This window comes from Bubalus bubalis, chromosome 4 (assembly GCF_019923935.1).
Source record: "Bubalus bubalis isolate 160015118507 breed Murrah chromosome 4, NDDB_SH_1, whole genome shotgun sequence".
NCBI lineage: Eukaryota > Metazoa > Chordata > Mammalia > Artiodactyla > Bovidae > Bubalus > Bubalus bubalis.
The window spans coordinates 24,363,468-24,375,638 of record NC_059160.1 but is presented as its reverse complement, the minus strand read 5'-3'; the positions used below and the strand labels follow the sequence as shown (position 1 = coordinate 24,375,638).

General features: G+C 35.2%; 1 protein-coding gene across 2 annotated transcripts in view; it reads right to left on the bottom strand.

The window, feature by feature from the left end:
* Positions 1-10,421, bottom strand: part of LOC102404182 (activating transcription factor 7 interacting protein) — a 115,588-nt gene extending 105,167 nt beyond the window's left edge. The window contains exons 1-2 of one of the 2 annotated variants that reach the window (XM_006055144.4): positions 10,245-10,421; positions 8,597-8,629 (exon numbers count right to left, since the gene is read on the bottom strand). The gene's annotated coding sequence lies outside the window, so the exon portion shown is untranslated. The remainder of the gene's footprint in view (positions 1-8,596; positions 8,630-10,244) is intronic. The other variant, XM_006055142.4, reaches the window with a different exon arrangement.
* Positions 10,422-12,171: the final 1,750 nt, after the last annotated feature.

Sequence of the window (12,171 nt, the reverse complement as noted above, 5' to 3'; positions counted from 1 at the left end):
ACGGACCTTTGTTGGCAAAGTAATGTCTTGCTTTTGAATATGCTATCTAGGTTGGTCATAACTTTCCTTCCAAGGAGTAAGAGTCTTTTAATTTCATGGCTGCAATCACCATCTGCAGTGATTTTGGAGCCCCAAAAAATAAAGTCTGACACTGTTTCCATGGGCTCTCTACAGCTGCTCATGGTTGCCTCTTAGTAAATATTCATGTCTTACTAAAAGATTCATCAACTGATTGAAGTCAAATCTGAAAAGTATGTCAGGAACAAGTGCTAAGCATTTTATATAACTAATCTCATTTAATCCTCAAAATAAGCCTACCAGGTAGGTGGTATCACCATTTTGTGTAAGAAATACTGCTCCGAGACACTAGTTGGCCAGGCTCCAAGACAAAATTACTATATGTTCCATTTCACTGTGTTACTAAATGGCTTTAGGAAAATTCTTTGCCTTTTCTTCTTTTTCTTCTTCTTAATTTGCTTGCATATTTTTAATCTTCCCACTATCACTTAAGTTTTACAGGGAAGAAAACAATCACACAAACAACACAAAATTAAGTCATTCCACCTTTTCATCAAACCCTTATTAATTTGCATACATCTGTCCTTCAGATTTATATTTTAAAAACTTACTAATAGGTAAGCAGAAGTGTTTTCTTAATTTTTTTTCTATTTCTTAATGAATGAAACTCAAGATTTTTTTTCCAAAAGTTATTTCACTATTTATAATTTTGCAGATGCAAAGTGTCTGTCAAATCTTTTGACAATTTATCCAGTGGGTTTGAAACTTCATGGTTAATTATTCTCTGAAAAGTTCTGACATCTGTGGATTATCATGAGTTAAATGAAAGGAGTTAAAACACCTTCTTCGCCACCACCCCCCTCCTTTTTATTTGGCACCTAAAACAAAGGGGTTCTGTTCTTTCAATAAGCAAATATTTACTGAATAATAAGGTAGGTATTGTGGAAAGCAACTTTATAATTTTAATAGCAGTCTTATACCTAATTAAAAGGGCTTGTCTTTAAAATGTGATACTTGTCAAATACATCAATAAGATAAAATTCCTCACTGCAGGATGCTTATAAAGTTCTACACAAGTAATTATAAACATAAAAGTTGAAAGGAATAAAAGCCTTTAAAAGAGATACAAAGTAGAGCAAAGTAAAAAGAGAAATTAGAGACTCCTAGCTCAGGATAACAATATCCTTTATTAGGCACATTATGAGTATATTCTCCTAAACATACTACTTTCCCACCTCTGGGATTTTGAATACCCTTTACTAAGAATATCCTTCTAATTCTTCCTTTAAAATACAAATTTTCTAAAGTTTTCTTGACCTCCATCTAACAGAGTCCCACTTTTTGTGCCTCACACAAATATCTATTGTGTTATATTTATCATCTGTAGACAACTACTTTTACTTACTTATTACTTACCAGTTAAGTTTTACCTGAAAGCAAAGAATTTATGGCCACATTTTTTTTCACCTGTGTATATTACAAAGCCCTCAAAAATGACATTTTCTATCTTGAAAAAAGAACTATAGTTCACTTATATAGTTATAAAGGAAGAAAAATAGTATCTGGATAATTCAAACATAAACTCAACTTTGAAACTACAAGAAGCAGTTCAAACAGTCAGAGTTTACCTACAGTCTTTCATCCTTTTAAAGTAAGTTAACTGGCAAGATTCAAAGATATTACATTGAGTTCTTGCAAAACTCATCATGATTTAATGTTTTTAGAGGCAAGTAGAAAGAGAAAGAATTCTACCTAATAAGATATTCATAGTAACTAGAATCTCAGTCAGGAATCATGACTGTAAAGCTCTCAAAATTTCATTTCAAAGGAAGATGTGTATGTGTATGCATGTGTGTTTACTCAGTCAGGCACATCTGACTCTCTGCGAAGCTTTGGACTGCAGTCCACCAGCCTCCTCAGTCCATGGGATTCTCTTGGCAAGAATACTGGAGTGGGTTACCAGGCCCTCCTCCAGGGGATCTTCCCAACCCATGGATCAAACCCATGTCTCTTGTGTCTCGTGCATTACAGGTAGATTCTTTACCCACTGAACAATCAGGGAAGCCCATCAAAGGAAGCTATAGAGAGTTATAATTGGATTTAAGTCTTAAAACAGAGAGTCAGTTTTCAGTATCAAATTATGAATTAGAGGCCACTTCTCCAGCTTCCTTTAGTAGAAAATGCTACCTTCTCTAATATCCATTTCTTTCCTTCTTTTATAAAATTTTCTAACTTTAGCTAAATGAATGGTTGTCCAGCCAGATACTACATTTCCCAGCCTTCCTCTCCCAGCTATGTATGTTCCAATGATTACATACAGATCCATAAAACATGCATCAAACCAATATATGCCACATCCATATGAGGCTTTCAAAAGAATGATTGTGCACTCCCATTATTCTTTCTCCCTTGTCCCTGGCTGGTGAAATCATCTATGTTCAACCTAGAAACCATGTTCGACATACGAAAACGACAAATATTAAGCCAAAGCCACTTACACACCTGAAGAGTTTTCCTCTGTATTACTTTATAAGAAAAATAAACATTCATTATCCTTAATACTAACAGTTTCTCAAAAAGTTTAGCCTTTACTGTACTCCAACAGTTCCTGACATTTACTACCTAAAAGAAAACAAAAGTGAAAGTGAAAGTAAAGTCGCTCAGTCGTGTCTGACTCTTTTCGACCCTGTGGACTGTAGCCCTCCAGGCTCCTCCGTCCATGGGATTCTCCAGCCAAGAATACTGGAGTGGGTTGCCATTTCCTTCTCCAGGGGATCTTCCCGACCCAGGGATAGAACCCAGGTCTCCTGCATTGCAGGCAGACACTTTAACCTGTGAGCCACCAGGGAAGCCCCAAAAGAAAACAAAGGAAGTCAAAAAACAGCCTCTTTTCCATTCGTTTCCCCATTTATTCCTTTTCTTGAGACATTTAATATAATACAGGTAACAGGGCAGGTACACACCTAAGCTGAAAAGTCTTAACTGAGAAAGAGCTGACACAGTAAAGTCATTCATTATTGTTTCACCAATATCTTTTTCTTTTGTCCCTGGTCCTCAAAAGAGCAGAATCTTTTCCTAACATCTAAGTTTACTCTTCTACAAAATGGAAGACATCATCTTTGACAATTACTGACTCAAGGAGAGATTCTTTCACAGCTCTTTTAGTTCCAAGAATCTCCATTTTTACATCCAATTCAAGCTCTCTATGCTATGCTAAGTCACTTCAGTCATGTCCGACTCTGTGCGACCCCATAGACTGCAGCCCACCAGGCTCCCCCGTCCCTGGGATTCTCCAGGCAAGAACACTGGAGTGGGTTGCCATTTCCTTCTCCAATGCATGAAAGTGAAAAGTGAAAGTGAAGTTGCTCAGTCGTGTCCGACTCTTAGTGACCCCATGGACTGCAGCCTACCGGGCTCCTCCGTCCATGGGATTTTCCAAGCAAGAGTACTGGAGTGGGGTGCCATTGCCTTCTCCAAGCTCTCTATTAGAATGTAAAAGTGCCATACACATAATTCCTGGGTACCTACCAAAACAATGTTTCACAAAGTAGCATAGGGTTACACAAACAACAAAGAGAGGGAGAAAGGATTATATAGTTCAACGTAATGACACAACTACCTCACATCATCATCACAGAAAGGGGCTCTCCCTCCCTCTCAAACTAAAAGGGATAAAGCCAGTTATTCATAGTTATCTGATACAAAATAACACAAAACTTTTTAATAATATTCTGAACAATGAAAAATTGCAGATGCGAATAAAGTATTTCTGACAGTAAAGTGAATAGATCATCTTCATTTCCCAGACATTTGTGTTTATATAAGTCCAATTATTATATAAAGACTGTCAAGCAGACACAATCAACTCTACCCTTAGGCCAGCCACATTTTTTAGGAGGGGGACCAACGAGATGTCCTAGTCATTCTCTTAAAGATTAAAAAACCCAAAGATCAGAATTCAAACCTGGAAACATTCCATTATAAATCAATACTAATACCCTGGTTTTCTCATTTTGCAGCACTTAAAAACACTGAAAATGCTGCCCAGCACTCATACTGTCTCCAATACAAAATGGATTTCAGCATACAACTTGAAGCATATATAAACATAGTTTAACTTTGGAATTCACTTTTCTGTTTTGAAAAAAACTATAACGACAGAAAAGACCATTGAGTTATTCCCTAGACTGCATGACAGTCTGAGAAAGACTACTGAGAAGTAATTTCTAGTCTTGCAATCTCCAAAGAACATAACAAGATCAAATGGGCAAGAATTTGAAAAGAGAAGCTCCGCTAATGGATAGGCAATTTCTGTGTACTATAAGAAACTAAGAAGGACAATACTCCCCAGAATTACTCAATGATACTTATAATTTACTGTTAAAACATCACCCAACTTTTCCCCATAATGCCTCACAGCTGTTAGGAACTCGAAAGTAAGATCTTTACTCTCAAACTTCTTTCTGCATGTGACTCCTTTGAACAACTAGGTATGATAATATATGAATTTCCCTATATCTCAAAACTTAAAAACAAAGTAATAGAAGTTTTTTTAAGCCAAATCACATCTAAACCTCTTTGCCTTCTTGAAAAAATTTAAAATCATTAGATATCCTCTATAATTCAGAATTGTTAATAAGGTCTTCAGTTACCATAATGAACATTCTATAAATACTGATTTGTCTCTAGGAGTAACAATTCCCAAGCGAAATAACCTCAAAACTAACTTTGCAAATTTTTGTTCTCACACTTGATACCTAACCCCAATTCACAATCAAGATGCCAGCCATCACTTCCTGACTCTATCCATATGCATTTTTCTAGTAGCATTTCTCTCCTCTCCCTAATTTACTACTGTGCTGTGTGCTTAGTTGCTCAGTTGCACCCAACTCTTTGTGACCTCTTGGCCTGTAGCCCATCAGGCTGCTCTGTCCATGAGATTTTTCAGGCAAGAATACTGGCATGGGTTGCCAGTGCCTTCTCCAGGGGATCTTCTTGACCCAGGGATCAAATTCATGTCTCCTGCGTCTCCTGCATTGTAGGCAGACTCTTTAATTTACTGCAACTTATATATTATAGTCTGGAAACATAAGAATCACAATATTGAGAACTAGGAAAAATTCTCAAGGGCAAAGGTCATACACAAAAAAGTAAAAATATGCAAACTTCTATAAGTGGATTTGCTTGAAAAATACCCAAAGACAAAATTTCCCATTAAAAAGAAAATACTGAAGAAAAGTAATTTAGTATCTTAACACAATTTCTAACTTGTCCTAGATTCACTTTTATAAAGCCGATATTTTACCATTTGATTTTTATCTTTATTTCCTTGATTTCTCCTTTACACACATGCCACGAATTTTTGAGTTTCACTATATTCAACATAACTATTTTGGCAATTATTTTATATTCTTTCCTGTACTTATTATAAAAATATTTTTAAAAGTAGAATTACAACTGAAATACACTATTAATCAAGATTATATTTTTCACTGCAATCAGCAGAAAGAATAGATTTAATAGAGAATTAATTTATGCTAATAATTAGGGAAACATCCTTATGAGAGAAATAGTCAATGTTACCAAAGAGATTAAAAAGAAAAATTTTAATCTTTATTACATATTATTTACTAGGCTCCATACTGACCAAAAAACGAATCAGATAACGTTTCAAAATTTTCCCTTTTAAAAAAAAAGGTCTATGTTAAACAAAGAAGAAAAATTGTTTTTAAATATTGTAGAACACTTTACCTCAGCAAGCTATTTCTCTTACTTCTAACTTTATACTTACACTATTAACATGATGTTATATCCTAAAGCAGATTAAAAATGAAAATGAAATCCTACATTCTCTACCTTATCATCCCTATTAACATTATACCATTAGAGGAAACCAGTAAAGTAACACCTTAATAAAAAGTAACAAGTACCATAATTTTTCCTAGAGTTCCTAAAAACAGTACATTTTTGTGGGATCCACAGGAAATGCATCATATTCCTGAATTAAAAACAAAACTGTATAAAGATGTAAATTATCCTAACTTAGGTTTCATGCAACTCTAAACAAAACTTCAAATATTTGTGTTTTAAAACTTTGCCAAATTTATTACAAAGGCAGGGAAAACTCACTTAGAAAATTATGAAAAGGAATGCTATGTATTTTCCCTTCATATATTTATATAGTCTATAGCACTACAGCAGATAAAGTATACTGCTACATAAACAAGGCCCAGTTACAGTGTTGTTAACCTGCTTTTAAATTTTACATAAAATATTCCTGTGAGAAGCTGATAAAACTGTAACTCTTTCCCCAGAAAAACTTGCAAATTATGTTCACTCACATAAAACTGTGTATATCATGGAACCCATGCAAGTTTTCAAACCTATCTATAGATCCCCCAAAGGTCAATGGGCCTAATTAAATAGCCCTAGTAAATGAAGCAGAACTGACAGCTCAAACCTAGTAATTTACGGTCAAAGAAGCATCTTAAAGCAATAAGAAATGAATCACCAACACAAAATTCAAAGAAAATTAGGTATTTGGAAAAGATTGAAACTAGCAACCCATCTTTACCCAATGTCAAAATAAACTCTATGTAGATGCAAACGTATTTTTTTAAGATAATTAAAACACCTGGAAAAAATAAACAGAACAATCATTTAGTTCATCTTGTAACAGGTAATATTTTTTATGCAGAGAAGTCCTGGAAAAATAATAAATGAAAAAGCAGTGCACATCACTACATTAAAATATAACAATTCTAAGTGGGTAAAACCACGTCCAAATCTGCAAACCAATAGATTGTAGACAGCCAGGTTCTTCCACCCATGTAATGTTCTAGGCAAGAAATACTGGAGTGGGTTGCCACTGCTACTCCAAGGGATCTTCCCAACCCAGGAATCGAACCCATATCCCTTGTGTCTCCTGCATTGGCAAGTGGATTCTTTACCACTGTTCCACCTGGAAGCCCATAGCAATTGTTTTTAAAAATTTAACTGAAAAAAAAAAAAACCTGCAAAAAATATGAAAAGCAGTTTTCATACTCACAAACAACTGTTGCAAACAAATAAGAAAAATATTAACATTTACCACAAAAAAAGATACACAAAATATCCTCAAACAGCAAAGACAAGAAAAATGAGAAAGTTGCATATATATTAAACATTTAAAAGTTCAATTTCACTAGTTACCAGGAAAAAAAGTTAATAAGCTACTATTTCTCAACCACCAAAATCATGGTGGCATGGGAAATGCTTTTCAAAAAAACTAAGTGTTTATCTATTTTGTAAATTACTTTAAAAGCCCTTTGAAACAGTAATTTCAAAGAAATAAGATATAGATTGTGATTCACATACAAGATGTTCACTGTAGCTTTATTTATAATACAGAAATGCAAAATGAACAAAATGTTCAATAAGGAAAATCACAGTACATTCTTATTAAAAACACTGATTATGTGGCTGTTCAAAAACATATTTCAAGAACATTTGATAATTTAGGATATTTTCACAAAATGAATATTATGCAATCATTTTTGAAAAACATACTTCTAAAGAACAATGAAATGGATAAATATCCACAATATAACACTAGGTTGTGTGTGTGTGCATGCTCAGTTGTGTCCAACTCTTTGCAATCCCATGGACTGTAGCCTGCCAGGCTTCTCTGTCCATGGAATTTCCCTGGCAAGAATACTGGAATGTGTTGCCGTTTCCTCCTCCATGGGATCTTCCCGACTCAGGGATCAAACCCATGTCTCCTATACATCTCCTGCATTGCAGGTGGATTCTTTTCCGCTGAGCCACCAGGGAAGTAAATAGCCACAATACGACATTGTGTGTGTATGTATATGCTCAGGTTAAGAGGCAGAAATGAAATTATGATCCAAAACATAAACTAATTGATCAATCAATAAATAATAATCAAAAAACATTTAGTGTGTTTATTTCTAATTAATTTTCGACACCTTCTAAACATGCTAAAACAAGTAAAAAGTTTTAAATATCAATATTCAAATCACAATTTAAAGAAAACACAAACTTTAATGGCTTTGGCTTAAGTATTCCGATCTTTTTTTCCTGAATTTTTTGTTTAAAATGTACAAATCTAAAAGGATTTTTTTTCACTCTCAGTAACAGAATTCATTCAGTATTCATTCAATCTTAATAGTAACTTAAATTCCAAATCATGCCTGTTATTCACAGAGTACTAATGAACAAAAAATACTAGATGTTCAGACAGTACATTATTCTTAGTTTTAAGTTTATAGAACTATACTTGCCTTTCTAACAAACGTTTAACAGCAAAACTGTCCTACCAATACATATTTACATAGTTCGTTATGTTCTTCAGTGTTGTCAAGTGCCTCTTATAAGCTTCAACATTAACCTGAGGCAATCATTTGTATATGCAAATGAAAACATAAACTTAAATATATAAAACAAAATATTTCACTTTTCTGGAAGTGCAGAATGAAACATGCCCTATGACAGAAGTTCTTTTCTTAACCTAACTATGTACGCATACACAGACACAGAAAAAAACATGTTTCAACTCTTTAAATATTTGAAATTATACCTGGAGATGGAAGGGGTATGCTGGGTAATCAACCTGGAAGCATAAAAGGGGAAAAAAATCACACAACTGCCCTCTAAATATATTTCTGTGTAAAAGACTTAGGAGGTTCAAAAATTATATCACAACAACAAATACTCTGTTCAGAAAAAAAGAATTATTCCTATCATTGCATTTTATCTCCTGTGTGATGTCATTTTTTAAAAACCCATCAACCAAAAGTACTCCTTTCAACTACATCTATTTAATTCTTATTAACAGTACCTGTAGGCAACAAAGTCCCTAAACCAACCAAGATTATAAAGCGACAGCCACTTCTTCATTTGACAGGTGACTAATTTCGGAGTTACATAACCAACCAAGAAAACAGTTGTTGTATATACAAGCCAAAGATGACATTTATGACAACCATTTACAAGTCTTCAGGCCAGTAAGAAATAATTTGCACAATGGTAGAATTATATTAAATCGTATAAAACTTCTCCCAGAGGCTTACCTAAGATTTAAATATAGTGACACTACCATTTTAAACTAAAATAATCAGGATACTTGTAAGTACTTTAAGAAACTAAAACCTGGAACAGACAACTTAAAAAACCAAACACAAACTATCTTACACACATTTATATATAGCAGGCTGTTTTTTTAATCAACTGATTTATTGATGATTCACAATCTCCTCAGGCCTCAGGGTAGTTGGGAGTTTTTGTAGAATTCTTTATCAGGAACATTTATCGAGTTTAAGAGTTATATTTTACATATCATTACAATTTTAAAAGTCAAAGTAACAAATATAATCTAACTGAAGCAGTAATAGACATGCAATCAGAAATAGAAAAAATGTAAAACTCAAATGCAAGCAAGGTTAGAGGCACACCACTGATTAAAACTCCACCGACTGAAGATCAAATTATTTTAAAAAATATAAATACTTAAGGAGATTGAGATTTCTTTTAAAACAACATTATATAGATTCTTCCAATGTCCCCTCCCTCTCATATTTCTAAACCTCAAACTGTTTCTATTTTGAAAACATTCCATAATGGAACTGGTAAGGATAGGGTTAAAAATGTATTTGCAAATATGCAGTTCAAATAATTGCACTTCCCGTGAGAACACCACTAGGTGCTGATCTTTAGCTCCCTAAATATAAACTTGAATCCAGAAATACACTTAAAGTGAAATTAAAATCGAGAACCACAAATGGACAATTATTTTTACACAAAATTAAGTCCACAGCTTCTCAGAGAATAGGAGAAACACACACACACACACAAAACTCTTAAGTCGCTACAGGAATACAGCATAAAAGAAACGTTTTCCTTGAAAAATACAGGAATTCCAGCGTAACAAAACGAAACCCCTCAAGAATGAAAAAAATTAAATCTAGAACCCGAATGGCGTCCAAGAACATTAGATCTTGAAAATGAATATTGCGCTTGCGCAGCCACCGCCCCGCCAGCTGCACAACTGCAGCTAGAGCCCGACCCCGCAAGATCACGTGCTCCCATGCAGCGCCCGCCCGCAGCTCCGCAACCGCGCAAGCGCAAACACAACTCCCGCAGCCGCCATAATGCGGTCTTGACTCTTAAGAAATACAATAGTAATTTAACAAAATGTGGTTATAACAGCCCCTGGGACTCACATATACCTTTCGGGGCGGGAGATGAGGCTGGAGGAACCAAGTTCCGTCCTAAAGAGTCGTCCCGCGCAGCCGTCCCCACCGCTGCCGCCTCAGTCTCGCGCTCCCCACTCGCCGCGCCGCCGCTGCCTCCGCCGCCGCCTCCGCAGATTCAAAAACAAACCCGCTTCTCCCCTGCACGCGCCGGGGCCGTTATGCAAATTATTGTAGGCGGGGCTTGGTGGTCGTAATATTGGCCACGCCCGCCGTGCTTTCAGCCAATAGGCTCCCGGATTGGCTGTTCCCCATGCAAATCTCCAGGGTTTTAATTTGAATGAGAAATATTGGCCCCGCCTCCTGCCGTGGAAAAGAGAAGCTAGTCTGAGGTGGTGGCGCTGCGCCCTTTAGTTGCAGTGAGGTGTGTTTTTTGAGTGGCGCATCGCTCAACCGGTGAGTAGCACTTTGTGAGCGCCCTCTATGAGCCTCAGGAAAGAAGGAAGGAAATAGGTGGGTGAAAGTTAAAAAAGCTAGGGCAAGGTTTTCGAAAAAGACTGTAGCATGTTACTTTATCGTTTATATGAAAAACTCGGAAAATATACTTTAAACTGTGTAAGTCACGAGAGAATGGCGCAAACACATCTTTTCTTTCAGTTGTTCTCTGCCAGAACAAGCGCTTCTAGTTACACCTTTCCACCTGTTGTATCCCTGTTATTCAGTTTTTTATTGCGAGCCAATCCCTCATGAAGGCCACGGAGTGCAATTAAAAAAAAAAAATGCTCCTCGTGTTTTTTGAAGAATCTGGGCTTACGTCCAGTTACTCCTTCTTACTTGCTTGTTACTTGGAATAAGTGTGTTAGTCAGTTTTCTCATCTCCAAAATGATGATAATAACTGTAATTCAAATCAGTTGAGGAGGCTAAATGATTGGATAAATGTAAATGTGTTCTGCAAAGCAAAGGCAGACTGATAAATTGATAGTGAGGTTTGGTTGTTTTTTTTTTTTTAATATCATTAGTAAACCCTAACGCTTAATCTATTCATTCAGTATTTATTTAGCAATGAGTGTGTTCCAGACCTATATTAATTTGCCCATCTTTAAGAAATCTCTGCTACAGTGGAGGAGACAAAAAAGTTAACAGGGAGTTTTTATAAATAATTAGAAATTAATGTGGGGTGGTTAATATTTATTTCTATAACTTGATTCTGTCCTTAGCACAGAATATAGTACATTGGTGCTCAGTAAATTACAAATAGAGTCTCAATTATAACAAATTATGTATTATAATTTACTTAACACATAGTGCTCAGTTATAAAATAGATGCTCTGCAAATTACAAATCTATCAATATTTAAAATTCTATAATAAGAAATGAGGTTGGTATAGTAGAGTTCATTAGCTTTCTCTTTGTCTTCTATAAGCAAATAAAAAGGAATCATTTTCATAATAGTTAATTCTTAATTGTCTTGGCTAATGACAAATAATTGAACATGAACTCACCAATTGGTCAATTTTCTTTCTTGCTCATACTCTAGACTTGCCTCTCTAAAACTCCAATTAGACAGTTTTATTGTATTTGAATCTTCTCCCGTATATCCTCAACCACATGTTTATAAGCGCTTTAGCCATTCTACCTGCTGGTTAATCTAACCAATCATTCATTGTTTCAGTCAACAAGTACATCGTTTTTTATTTTTTCACACACTTTCCTAAGCACTAGAGATGCCCAGAGGAAATGACACTGCCTCTAATCAGGAAGGAGTCATATATACAGATTCCCATTATGAGATCATTACAATCATGAGATTATATACTAAAAATAAAAGAAATATAAAACAAGAGAACATAAATCTTCCTTGTGGAATGTAGGAAAATTTCACAGAATAGGTGATGCTTGATCTGACTCATAATGTAGAACTTAAAGTGGCTGTCAGAATAGGTACAAAAGAAAGAAGATTCA